This window comes from Tachysurus fulvidraco, chromosome 3 (genome assembly GCF_022655615.1).
Source record: "Tachysurus fulvidraco isolate hzauxx_2018 chromosome 3, HZAU_PFXX_2.0, whole genome shotgun sequence".
Lineage (NCBI taxonomy): Eukaryota > Metazoa > Chordata > Actinopteri > Siluriformes > Bagridae > Tachysurus > Tachysurus fulvidraco.
The window spans coordinates 26,895,042-26,908,740 of NC_062520.1; the positions used below are offsets into that span (position 1 = coordinate 26,895,042).

At 40.5% G+C, this 13,699-nt stretch overlaps 1 long non-coding RNA gene across 1 annotated transcript; it reads right to left on the reverse strand.

Annotated features, from left to right (window-relative positions):
- Nucleotides 1-270: 270 nt before the first annotated feature.
- Nucleotides 271-12,005, reverse strand: LOC113647025. Its single transcript, XR_003441588.2, has 8 exons — nucleotides 11,727-12,005; nucleotides 7,591-7,650; nucleotides 5,423-5,446; nucleotides 3,938-3,961; nucleotides 2,443-2,517; nucleotides 1,708-1,746; nucleotides 1,358-1,389; nucleotides 271-714 (listed from the first exon to the last, which is right to left on the reverse strand). It is a non-coding gene; the product is annotated as an uncharacterized LOC113647025 (long non-coding RNA).
- Between the last annotated feature and the right edge of the window lie 1,694 nt (nucleotides 12,006-13,699).

A 13,699-nucleotide genomic window follows, 5' to 3' on the forward strand; every position in this document is an offset into this window, starting at 1 on the left:
CAAGTTTTTCTTTAACACTTTTAGGAATGAGGTACACCTTAAGGTAATATTTTGGAATCAAACCAACTATATGAATGTACTCAGGATACATTTATTGTTCCAAGTGGTAACATAAAGGAGGCTTTAAAAATGTGTCAGAACTGATCCAGGCTGCTACTGATAACTTATGTAAACAGGAAAAATGTCTGAGTTTATATAGCAGACGTCAGAGTTTTTTTTTGTTTCATTTATTGCTTGTGTTAAAAGAGTCCCACAATAAACCACTGCATATGTCATTTAATCGTATTTATTTGATAGAAAAGCTGTCAGTCATGTACTCATTTAACCCAATGTCTAATCTCAACAGCTAATTAGTGTCTTGCAAACAATTAAAAGAATTTACAAAAACATATAAAATGCTACAATATGAAGGGAAATGTGCCTTAACACTTCAGAACTATCATCTACAGAAGTCTAAGGAAATGTCAAGGGGTCTTGGTGAAAAAGAAGTGAATGAACTAATCAAGAAGCAAGACCTCATCAGCTGCGACCCGCTACCACGCAATAAGAGACATTGTCAACTAAGAACTTAGGGATCAGACATCTGAGAGGGAGAGATGGCAGCGTTGGATAAAGAAGATGATTTGATTGAACCGGAAATGCGAACACATGAAAACAGGATCCATTTTAGCTTTCGCCATCCCACTGCTGTCTCCTACTGGGTGGTAATACATGCTGTGTGAGGAAAAAAAAAATTATACAAGGAACTAACCAACATACGAATAAGCAGAATCTTTTTAAATACAAGGTCAATTTTGAACGATATAATTTAAACGAACTCCAAGCTTTTTAAAAAGCAGGGGTTCTTCATACACGTCGTAATGAGTTGGTTGGATTGGAAACATGTCGAGTCTGATCAAATCTGTTACCAAGACAACAATTCCGTATAATGTCACCAGGACGAGATCACATGTTTAGAGCCTTTACGGGTCCACCTAGTTTTTTTTTTTTTAAGTATACTTAATAAATCTTTATCTTGATCTTTATAATGTAGTTACATCATCGAACAGACTGTTTTGATTAGTTATCGGATTCCTTGATAGGACAAAATCTGAGCGTTCATCTGTGTAATTGCTAGATAAAAACTTTAATACATATCAATTAGTCACTCAAATATTCACACACTGATCCATTTTCTGCATGGCGGAGCTTCCAAATTCCAGCCACATGACACAACCTGAACTTTGCACTTTACACTGCCGACGGATCCATTAAACGATCTTACTGGTGTGTGAAACAAAGTAATGTATTTAGTAATCGTCAAAGGTGAAGGCTCAGAGGTTTTTCCTGCCATCATCATCATGAACTGATTTCTTACCTCACGATGCTTCTGGATTAAATTCCCATAGCCTTGAATGGAAAAGAAAAACAAACAAACAAAAAAACAACAACAACATTAAAAAACAATGTTTTATCCAGGTCCACCAAGCTGCCACTACTGGGCCCCTGAGCAAGGCCCTTAACCCTCAGTTGCTCAGTTGTAAGTCACTCTGGATAAGGGTGTCTGCTAAATGTCGTAAATGTAAATCTAGATCTGACTTACACTAAACTCTACAGCAAGGCAACCAAAATACAAAAGAACAGACAGATAGTGAGCATAAAAACAATTTACACTGCACCGTATCACATGATAAGCTTTGATGTGAAATGTTTTACTTCTCAACTCACTTTAAGAGGCCTGTCTTCCTCTGCAGTGGCATTTTCGGCCTAAAGGAAACGTGAGAGAATGAGAGAGAGTGAGAGAGAGAAAGAGGGAGTGGGAGAGAAAGAGGGAGTTTTGTTATTATGGCCATTGTTAATAGTGCAGAATTTAATTGAACGGAACTGAACAGAAATCTTTTCAGAGTTTAAGGGTAATTTCATTCATTTGACGATCCTAACCGCAAGTCATCATGAGTACAATAAATCTTTAGGACTTTGTTCTGCGAGCAGCAGTGAATACAATCCAAATGATTATGTTGTTATTTGATATTATTTCAATGATATAAACTATAGGACGATGAGAATGTTTGACCGGCGCTGCACATGATGCCTTTTCTCCTCGAGTGTAACTTGTAGTTTAAAGTGCTATAATAAGGGGGCAACAGCATTCGCGATCATAATGGCATGTGCAGTGCAACCTTTTGTTTGTCTGCGATTTGATCATCCAGCACGTAAAAAAAGCCCTGTTTCTCATCAACAAATCTCATCAACTGTGCCTGAGTCATAGCAGATAAAATGTGCTCGGATTCTTTCACAGTTAAAATGCACAGCCTAAGGGGGAAGATTTTGTTTAAAACACTGACCGTCTGAGACTTTTTTAGGTCTAACGGGTTTGTTTATCGTGGGTTTAACAGCAGTGTGTTTTTGGCTTATCGTATTTTACCACACCCACACACACCCACCCACACAACATCAACTCACTGATGATAACAAAGATCCCCAGGAAGAAGAGCACGGCTGCGAAGACCAAACCTCCAATCCGCACTGACTCGTAGTCTGACAGGAGACATAAGAGGATTATATGCATAGTTATCAGAAAATATAAGCAAAAATTTCTAAGAATTGTGTTGGGATGTTTGTATATCTATGTCTATGAACATGGTGGTGGTGTTCTTTCACATAATTTGCGTTGATTTATATCGTTATCGAGTCTGCAAGAACGCAGCTACAGTAGATCGCAGACTCGTGGTTCAGTGGCTTCTTGAGTGTTGAAGCACACAGAGAGAAGAGAGAGACAGTCAGCATCGCCGCTAACATCCTAATCCAACATACCGATCCTGTACCCTAAGACCTTCAGGACGATCTGGAGGCAAAATACAGACACTCTCCTGAGTTCCGATAGTTCGATCTACAGATATTTCGATCTTACGATGGACAGTAGCATTATGCCAAAATTGTAGGTGATCGTAGCAGCATATACGATAGGTTGGGCTCCTGCCTCGCTGACTTGTGAGAATCCTAAGTTAACGTAGCCATAACAAGCTTAAATATGGAAATGTGGGACATAATCTTGGTGAGTACAATACGATATGATACTTGATACAACGTGTGTAAGATGTGTAGCTTTAGCGATTTTATTTTACGGTTACAGTCATTGTTAAAGTTTTTACAGCAGATTATTTACTGAACAAACATTCTATCCGACCGCATTAGGCAGATATTAACAAATGACGGTATACTAACTCGTACTTATCACCAGACTTTAAGACTCCTGGCTAGGCTAGGTCATGCTCCGACTCTAGCTGTATTGTGGAAATAAACCCTGCCCCCTGAAGGAGCGCCAGAAATGTGGCTCAGTGACGGGAGAAACTGAGAACAGCCTTGACCATAACCACCGCATCCTTATGATCCTCATCTCTTCTGGCTGAGCAAGATTACTGGCGAGCTAAACTACTTTTTGATGAATTCTCGATCGGTTTCCTGATCTAAGACTCAAAACCACTTGGCTTTTATTTATTAATTTATTAAGATATTTTTCTTTATTATTCACACCAGTTTAACAGACATCTTGTAGCTCATGCTGGGCATTATGTTTAAACATACTGCAAAATGTTAATAATTAGACTGTTATAAAAAAAAAAAAAGGGTCTTGAATCAAATTTGACAAAATTGGCTGCGGTGAAGTTTTTCCGTCTACTTCAGCAAACGCAGCGAGAGCACAACGACCCGCTGACCTTCCCAGATGTTTCCTGATTAGCGAGGTGGTTTTTCATCGGCATGATGCGACTGTATTATTCATGCAATCAAAGTGGTAGATAAACGGACAGCACCGATGTGAAGGCTGTGATGAGGCTGAAACGGTGTCGCATGGATCTCCTTCAGCGTTCTGTTTGTTTCCGCTCATCACACAGGAATTTCTCTGTTTTTTTTTGTGCCTGATCGTTTTGTAAACAGCTTAAAGTGTCACTCTGCTTACCGTAATGAAACTGGCTGTCATAATCTGCAAAGAGAAATAAATAAGAAGACATGAGACTCGACCAGATCAGTAACTTTGCATTATTAACAACCATAAGCTTTTGCACAATGGTCATTTTGACCCCGTTCACACTGCGAGTCTTAATGCTCAATTCGGATATTTTGCACAGATCAGATTTTTTTTGTTTGGCTGTTCACATTACCTTTTAAAATGTGGCCTATATCAGATACCAGTGGGAACTGTTTGCTGTTTCGAACTGACCCGCATGCGCAAACGAACGATAACGAGGACGTCACACGCAGCACTCGGTTGCGCTAAAAAGTTGGCGAGGTTATGGAGGAAGTAAGCATTTTTGCTTTTCTTTCAAAATGTTTGTGTAAGGGGGGCACGGTGGCTTAGTGGTTAGCACATTCGCCTCACACCTCTGGGGTTAGGGGTTCTATTCTCGCCTCTGCCTTGTGTGTGTGGAGTTTGCATGTGCTCCCCGTGCCTCGGGGGTTTCCTCCGGGTACTTCGGTTTCCTCCCCCGGTCCAAATACATGCATGGTAGGTTGATTGGCATCTCTGGAAAATTGTCAGTATTGTGTGTGTGTGTGTGTGTGTGAGTGAATGAGAGTGTGTGTGGATGTGGAGACGACAACAGGAGTGGTGGGAATGTGATGTGAATAGCTTCACAGAGACGCAGTTTTTTTTGAAAATTTTCAGATGTCAAGGGCAACTTTTGATTATCTCCGTCAGCGCCTCTCCTCAAGATTCCTGCGGCAGGATACTCAGTTTAGGCGACCCATCTCCGTGAGGAAAAAGTGTAGGAGTTGGGGTGTATTGGCTGGCAACGAGGATCAGGCACCGCACGATGGGTAACCTGTTTGGCATTGCCAGGTCCTCTGTGTGCGCGACTGTGCATGAATTTTGCATGACCGTGCGTACTCGCCGGTGCATAATTGTGACGAATGTCGATGTAGATTGACGTAAAAGTCGCATCAAATCCGCCTTGGCTGTTCACACTGTGGCCACATTGGAAAAAATCAGATCTGGGCCAGATTTGAATGTTCACACTCCTCCAGAAGAAGTCTGACCTGGTCACTTGACCCCAAAAAAAAAAAACAACAACTCAGATTTGGGCCACGTTTACCTGCCGTGTGAACAGGGTCCACGATGAGAACATTATTCTGCTTCGCTTGTCTGGTGTAAATCAGACTGTACACTGCTGTACACTTCTGCTCAAACGGTTTGTAGCTCTCGACACATACCAACAGAGTTTCTTTCGCACGCCTGAATGTTTGTGCTACTGGAATGCGAGGCTGTAATAACAGCTCACTAGCCAAAGAGCTTGGCAAACATTTTCCTTCCCATGCTGGGGCTTAAACATTCTGTTTCACATCAAACACAGCTAGGAACCTGACCTGGGACTTTTCTCCGTCATCTCTCTCACGTCTGGTGCGGAAATAATGCGAGAGAGATGTATGTGATGTAGAAAATTCTTACCGTTAGCGTCATCCATCGTAGATGCTGGAGAGAGAGAGAGAGAGAGAGAGAGAGAGAGAGAGAGAGAGAGAGAGAGAAACAGAGAACAAATCATCAGGCTAAAAGAATGGAACACACTATAAACGGCTGGAACTAGTTGGGATGCTTTACGCTGAATATATCAGTCAAAAAAACATCATGATTCATGTTGATTTAAATTATAAGAAAAAAAGGGGGAGAGAGAGAGAGAGAGCCAGCCAAAAAGAAGTCTGTGTTCAGGCTTACATAACACTGGCATTCTCATGCACAAAACACGTGCGCTTGCCCGCACACACACACACGCTCTCTCTCTCTCTCTCTCTCTCTCTCTCTCTCTCTCTCGCTCACACACACAAACACAAAGATACGATCATTTTTTACTGTAGATTTCTTACTCCCATGGCTACATATGACGACAAAAGGAAATCTTTTATGTGCAGAGATTATTTTGCCCAACAAAAGATTTTTTTCTCATGGGGACCAAGAAAATGTCCTCTTTATTTTTTTTCCTCCCTTCATCACCATGGGAACATTTGGATAATAAAAGACACAGACACTGTTGCAGAAACACACCCATGATGGTGAAGTCTTACTAGAAGCAGACTCCAGCACACGGTGAGGAAATATGAATCCTTTTTTTTTCCTCCCCAGGATAATGAATGGAGTGTTTTATTGAGAGAACCACTGCTATCACGTATCCCTGTCAAACCCAAACAAGGAGGCTGTGCCAGAGCATCGGACATTTTAAACGACACCGTGTGGCTGTGTGCTTCTGTGTGTTTGTATGTGGAATTACAGTCGCTTGAGTTCGGAGGGGGAAAAAAAAAGAGGAAATAAATAAATAAATAAATAAAGTCTGAGAAAAGTGCGAAGGTCAACTTGTTCTCAAGGAATCTTCCGGGAACACTGGGGTCTCCGCATTAAGGTCACCTAATTACTGTGTACCGGCCAAATCATCAGCATCGACGTCGACAAAAACACATTCGAATCATCCGACGAGTGAGAAATTATTCTTCTATCCACTATTAATCTTTAAAGATGCTGTGATGTTGATAAGTCGAGAGTCGTAAGGTCCGTCGTTGAAAAAGCGAGGGAAAAAAACCTGCATAAAATTTCTCATTTAGAAAATAACACGTCATAAATCTGAACTCCTAAACTATACCGTGACTCCGAAATAGAAAAAAGGGGAAAAATGTCATTCTTCAGCTGTGAAAACCAGAGAAGTCTCGAATGATGCAGTTTCTTCTGTAAGCCAATCCCAGGAACACCAGGCATGAGGCAGGAATCATTTTGAAGCCAGTCACCAACACACACACACACACACGCTTTTCTAAAAAGAAATCACTGTTCTTATTCACGAATCTATCAGAAAAAGAACTTTAAGCTTTAGCACTAAAATGTAGCACTTGAGGGTGTGTGTGAGATCACCGAATTCCCCGCTCTTCTGCGATGTCTGGGACGCCCAACAACCATCAGTCAGGTGTGAAAAGTTCTCATTTTACTCGCGGGAAGCATAGTACTGTGATTTGTTTACCTTTGCGAGCATGACAGTGATGCATCGTGCAGACATTTTGATGTATCCTGAGGCAGAGCATGTTTAAAACAGCAAGAAGCTTAAAAAAAAAAAGCCAAACAAAGCTTTGCCAAAAAACAGCTGGAGAGAGACACACATCTTCACCTCGACTCACTTACCTGGCATCTCCCTGCCAAAAGCTGAGCCTACACACACACACACACACATACACACACATACACACACATACACACACACACACACTTCCTGTTAAGGGATCGTTCCTATACGCAGATTAAAATAAAGGGACTTTTCCTCTGGGCTATTACTGCTCTCTTTCACCCCAGGCTTTCTCTATGCAACAGATTTCTAACTGTTGAACATAGCAAGGCAGATGTTTCCTTTTTTTGCATCTTCTTTGCATTATCCCTCCAGCTATGTGCTAAGAAACAGGTTATGCTGGGCAGAAAACATGTCGGGAAATCCTGCACGCTTTTCTGAACGGCTCGGAACAGTCAGGAATGCATCAATGGAAACACATGAGAATGAAATCGACACACACGCAAAGTAATTAGTAATGAAGTCACTAGTGAGGGAAGAAAAAAGCAGAGCGGAGAACATGATAAAGAGCACTCACCCAAAACTGGCGCTAGGTGGGAGAAACAGAACAGTGCGACTAAAGAGAGCTCCATCTCGTCTGAAAAACAAGAGTGTGTGAGTGAGTGTAAGAGAGGGAGAGAGAGGGGGAGAGAGAGAGAGAGAGAGAGAACGAGTGAGTGAGTCAGAGACAAACACATAATTGGCAATAAAGCTCTCTGATTCTTCTGATTTGTACATACATGTGTGCTCACACACACACACTTCACAGTACAATAAATATAATTCTTAAATCAAACCCCAAAAAAAAAAAAAAAAAGAAATATGAAAATCCCCTCGTCCTGAACACCCACAAATAAGTCATTTGTAATTCGCCAACATGTTCATATGCAAACGTGACCTGTTTTTCTGAGCACTTGCAAAATGACATGTAAGGTAAGTAAAATATGCACACACACATTTACATGCATTCTTTTCCTACAGCTATTAAGTGATTCTAATAACGTCATCAGGGGTTTTGTGTGTGTGTGTGTGTGTGTGTGTGTGTGTAAACAATCATCAGAATGGGAGAATTATGATCGGAATGATTTTGGGCTGTTATGAGTATTTCTATAACTGCTGAACCCCTGGGATTTTCACAAGTAATAGTGTTGTAGTTTACTTAGAATGGAGCAATAAAGAAAACGCATCCGGTGAGCGGCGGATCTGGAGAAGGAAACACGATGTCGATGAGGGCGACGGAGAATGACCATAAAGGCTACGTAAAGGCTATTTTTAGAGCCTGACTGTACAGCTGTGATGAGCATACAGAATACACGACTCGGTGAACATTGTGATGGATGGGCTACACCAGAAAACCACACCAGTGATTACAGATGTTCGAGAATATGGCACCAAAAGCATGAATTTATCAACCCAACCTGCCTAGTGTCAACAGTCCAGGCTGGTGGAGGTGGTTTAATGGTGAGGGAATGGTTTCTTAGCTCACGTTGGGCTCGTAATACCAAATAATCACAGAGTACCGTTGCTAAACACTTGCATATCTTCCATCGTAATTTACCATCCGCTAATGGCTACTTACTTCCAGCAGAATAAAGCATCATGTGACAAAGCTCAGACTGGTTTCATGAAGATGACAATTATTTTAGAGCTCTTCAGTGGCCTTCCCGGTCACGGGGTCGGAATCCATGACCTTTGGGCTGTGTTTGAAGAGGAGCTTCACAGCAAGAAAGTGCTCTTGTGAAGAGCATCAGATAATCATGGACCAGAATCTCATAGGAATATTTCCACCAACTTCTTTAAATGCGTGTTTACACTTTAAGTATTCTTCAAGGTGTCGCAACATGCACCATATGGCCAGAGGTATGTGGACACCTGAACATCACACCAATATGTTCTTCTCCCTCAGACTATTACCATGGTCAAGAATGCCAATACAATACATCCCTTCACTGGAGCCAAGAGGCCCAAACATGCTGCAAAAAAAACAAAATGTATAAAGGTTTTTATGTAGATGGATTAGAGTGTCCTGCACAAAGCCCTGATGTCAACCCACCTGACCATCATCTGACGAACTGAAACACTTGACTACATGCCAGACCTCCTCACCCAACATCGCTACCTGATTTCACTAATGCTCTTTAGCCGAATGATCACGAAGCCCTGTAGCCACACTCCAAAATCTAGTGCGAAGCCACCCAGAAAGAAGCTTTATGCAAGAGCAAAAGCAGAACTGAATCTGGAATGGGATGTTCAATGTGAGGACAAAACATCGTGTCTCATGGCTGGTTGCCAGTTTCTAGCTGACTTTTGGTTGAGGGCAAAAACATACAGTCATTAGTTATGTTATGGGGGCGGGGGGCAAACACTTCTTCACACAGGGCCATGTGGGTTTGGATTTTGTTTTCCTTTAATAATAAAAACCTTCATTTAAACACTACACGTGTTTGCTTGTGTAATCTTTGATTATTTAAATTTGTTTGACGATCTGAAACATTAAAGTGTGACAAGCTTGCAAAAAAAAAAGAAAAAATCAGGAAGGGGGCCAACACTTTTTCACACCACTGTGTATTAATTTTCCACAACGTCACTAACTTCCTGTCTTTTTCTGTAATGTCAGCCAGATTCAGTCTCCCAAAAAATGAGTAAATAGAGAGAATAGAATCATTTCAGAACGATACATACTGTTTCTCCATGACCTTCATTTTAAAACTTTAATCTCATCTACAAAGTTCCTCTCTCTTGTTCCATGGGCTAAATATTGTAACATGAACTGCTTCTGCCAAACTGAATATTGCCTTATGGTTTTCTTATGAGAGGCAACATTTTCTTATTATCGTATGTTTTAACTAGAATTCATTTCCTGGTGACATAAATGCACTTTATAAACACATAGTAAAAATTTTCCGTTTATTTTAAAATCACACCCTCTGGTGTCACCTATATGAGGGTAGCTGCTAAATGCTGTAAATGTAATCAGCTAAGGAAGTATAACCTGCCACAGGGGCGGCTGAAACTGTTCTACTCAAGCCGTCATCGAGTCTGTTCTGTACACTCCAATAACTGTCTGGTTTTCTCAGCTACAAATTCAGACATCAACAGACTACAGAGAACGGTTCAGACTGCCTAAAGGATTACTGGTGTTTTCTTACCCACCCTTCAAGAACTGTATATATCCAGCGTGAGGAAAAGGGCTCAGAAATTCACTCTGGAGCCCTCAAATCCAAGTCATCCATCTGGCTGGCACTACAGAGCTCCAAATACCAGCACAACCAGCAACAAGAACAGTTTCATCTACCTCATGAACAATGAAATACAATAACCTTACAATGAATTGCTACAATCTCCATCCTAGTTCATCCCTGCATCTCATTCGATTCTATCATCTATAGCACAACTGTACATAGAATTTATATTTTTTTTTACATACGTGTTTGTTTTTATATTCTCGTCTTGTTATCTCTGTATACCCGAAGCGTAGGACGTTAAAACCAAATCCCATATATGCGCAAACGTGCTTGGCAATAAAGCTCTTTTTCTGATTCTGAAAGCACTATACAAATAAAATTAAATCAATGTATTATAAAACCTATTATGTAATAGATATACTTAATACATAACTACGTACAATACATGGCATCATCATACATACACACATCATGTCCCTAGTCCAAAAATTCTAAGTTTTTAAAAAGAAGAGAAAGACTGAACTTTTCATCTTTTCTTAAAAAACACCACATAAATGAATCAAAAACATTCACAATGAATACAATGAAGGTTCAATGTGCACGTCAGCAGTGGACTAATCAGATGGTAAAGATTTTCACTATGCTCGGCCAATCTTAGTTCGTTTATATAATAAATACACGAGCTTGTGTGCATTAGACAGAGGACGCATTACAGTATGGAATAAAAACTCTGGAGTCTTTTTGGTTGGCTTCACAGCCACATAGACGTGTTTGTGTGTCCATGAGCCGGACTCAGCCTGTTTTAACGAGATCATTTACATCACCACCAGCATGCAGCTAAGAAAAGCAAGTCATCTCTATTTCAAGACTGACACCTTGAAAATGATGGGTGTGCTGAGGGGTGGAGGGTTGAGCTGACTGATTATATGCTCCATGGATTTTAGACACAACTGAACATTTGTGCTGTGACTCCAGGCCACAAGGCCATGATGAGATGATGGCAAATCTTTTTCTCTCAATGCCTTTCAGAGATTTCAGGACCGAATACTTACTTTAACAAGTAAACTGATTGTTTGCTTATTTACAAAAAAAACCGCATTTTAAAAATAATGACCATTTTTTTCATTTTTTTTAACTTCCCTCCTTTTGATTACCATTTATCTTCTTTTCCATGCAAAAACACAGACCTACAATTATACCTCTATTTCATATGCAAGCAACAGCTGTACAAAACAAGTCTAGTGCATGTAATATGAGCCGCCTGATCACGTGACCCCCCGTAAATACATCTCGGGGAAAACTTTTTTTTTATGTTTAACATTTAAAATTTACAGAACAGAACTAAATCTAATAATGATCTAAACTGAACCCGTGATAAGATACGTTTTCAGACGTAAACATATAAACATAGACAATGCGTTTTAATAAAGTATGCCCAGAGTGAGTAAAAACGTTTTAAATGGTTTTTTTTTTAGTTTAGGGAACTTACCACTTAATGCACGCGCGTGAGGTCCGAAGTGTGGTTTGGGAGCTGAAGCACGAGGTTTAATTAACTTCACTCTAGTTATTTTGCAAGGGAAAATATCTTACTAAAACGAATATTACGGAAATCTTAATGCGAACTATAAAAGCGGCTCACAGTAAAAGAAAGAGACGAATTCGACAGAACGAATGAAATCCTAATCGACACCTCAACGCAGCTCCTTTGGCAACTTTTCGGATTAACTCACATCCGTCTCGTGCACAAGAGCACATCCCAAACAACTCACTTATTCACTACAACGGTGCCCTAGTTAGAACACCAAACATTTCAATGTTAAGCCTATGTAGTGCACTACGTCCAATAAGAAGCCGTTTTGGGATTGAGAAGCGACCAATCATGCCAGCGTTTGATTGATCCCGTTATTTTTGTTTTTTTAATTTATTTTTTTTTATATTTATTTTTTTAAAGTTATGATTTCCCATTATCATCATTGCTTGTGATTTTCACGTTATCTGCAGTTAGAATTCTGTGATTCTGTTAGAATTGCATGCATTCCACAGAAGGGGGATGTGCAATAAGCCTACAGAAAAAAAACAACGTTTATTAAAGCTAATTCTTGGGAGTTACACGTAGTTTCCACAACACTAAAAAGCTAGTTTGAAACACAGGGGTTAAATTCCAACATGAATTGTTTAACAAGGGCTGCCTGGTTTTCTAATCCAGACAAAGAAGCATAATCAAGTATAACAATCACTGAAACTTGATACATCATAAATGCATCATAGACGCATTGTTGACATAAAAATCCATCAGTTCTAACCACCAGGAGAGAATCACCTGGATACCTGGATGAACAAGAGCACTGTCTAGAACTTTGAAGAATCACACAAAGTGACTTCATCATTTATTTCCTTCTTATCTAATACACGTCAGACCAAAATGCAAAGTTCTCTGCATAAAAACTTGTGAGAGAATGTTTCCTTACAACCTTGTGCCTTTTATGAAAACACTAAGATGTCTTGTTTGCTCAGTAACAGCAAACACTTCTCATACGTCCTCCGGGGTTGATTCTTTCAGCCCCATCTCTTTTAAGCGTTCATGTATTCACGCCTCTAGCATGGTTGAGTGGGTCTCCCTCACCATATCAAACACTGCTCCTAAGCCTGTTAACTAAATTGGATTCCATTTTCTACTCGTCTCTCTTCCAGGTCAGGTTCAAAGCAATCGAATCAGAGATCTTTCCACTTACTTTTACTGCCTAACAATGGGAATCCCATTTTACCACTAGCAGGGTTAGACAACCGTGCTAAAGTGGTAAAATGGGATTCTCTTGCTGTAAAGTTGATCCTGATACATTACATGTGTATATTAACACACATCACATGGTTGTGTGAGCATTTACTTTCATTTGCACCTCCTTCACTTTGCCAAGTCAGAACTTTTCAAAATTTTCTCCATGCTCCAAGGAAGCAACTAGTCGACCGGTGCTTAAGTGCTACATGCCCTCACTGCACCTATATGACCTAGCTAGCTACATTGGCCTGTTTAATTAACCTGAATTGTTGAAGTAAATGAAAGGCAACCAAGAGCAGTGAACACACCCTTTAACACAACACAGGCGATGATGGAACTGACCATGCCACAGGGCAAGTTGGACCAAGGAGCCAATCATCAACCTGCTTCTGGTCAGAAACCAGGTGCCGGTCACCTTGAACCACATGTGTACCACTGATACAATGCATTACTTGTGGTCTCACCAGATGATGGTCTATGCCCAGCTGTTCACTGCCCTTATAACCAAATGCAGATGCATGGATTTCTACTGCAAGCATTGACACTAACACTCTGACCTCATACAAGCATTTTACAGGGAGAATTATCCCGTTTAATCCACGGGACAGACCATACGCAGTACCCAGAGTCATCAGGATACTGACATGTTTGGATGACTGGATCTTATGTCCCCTACAAGCAACACA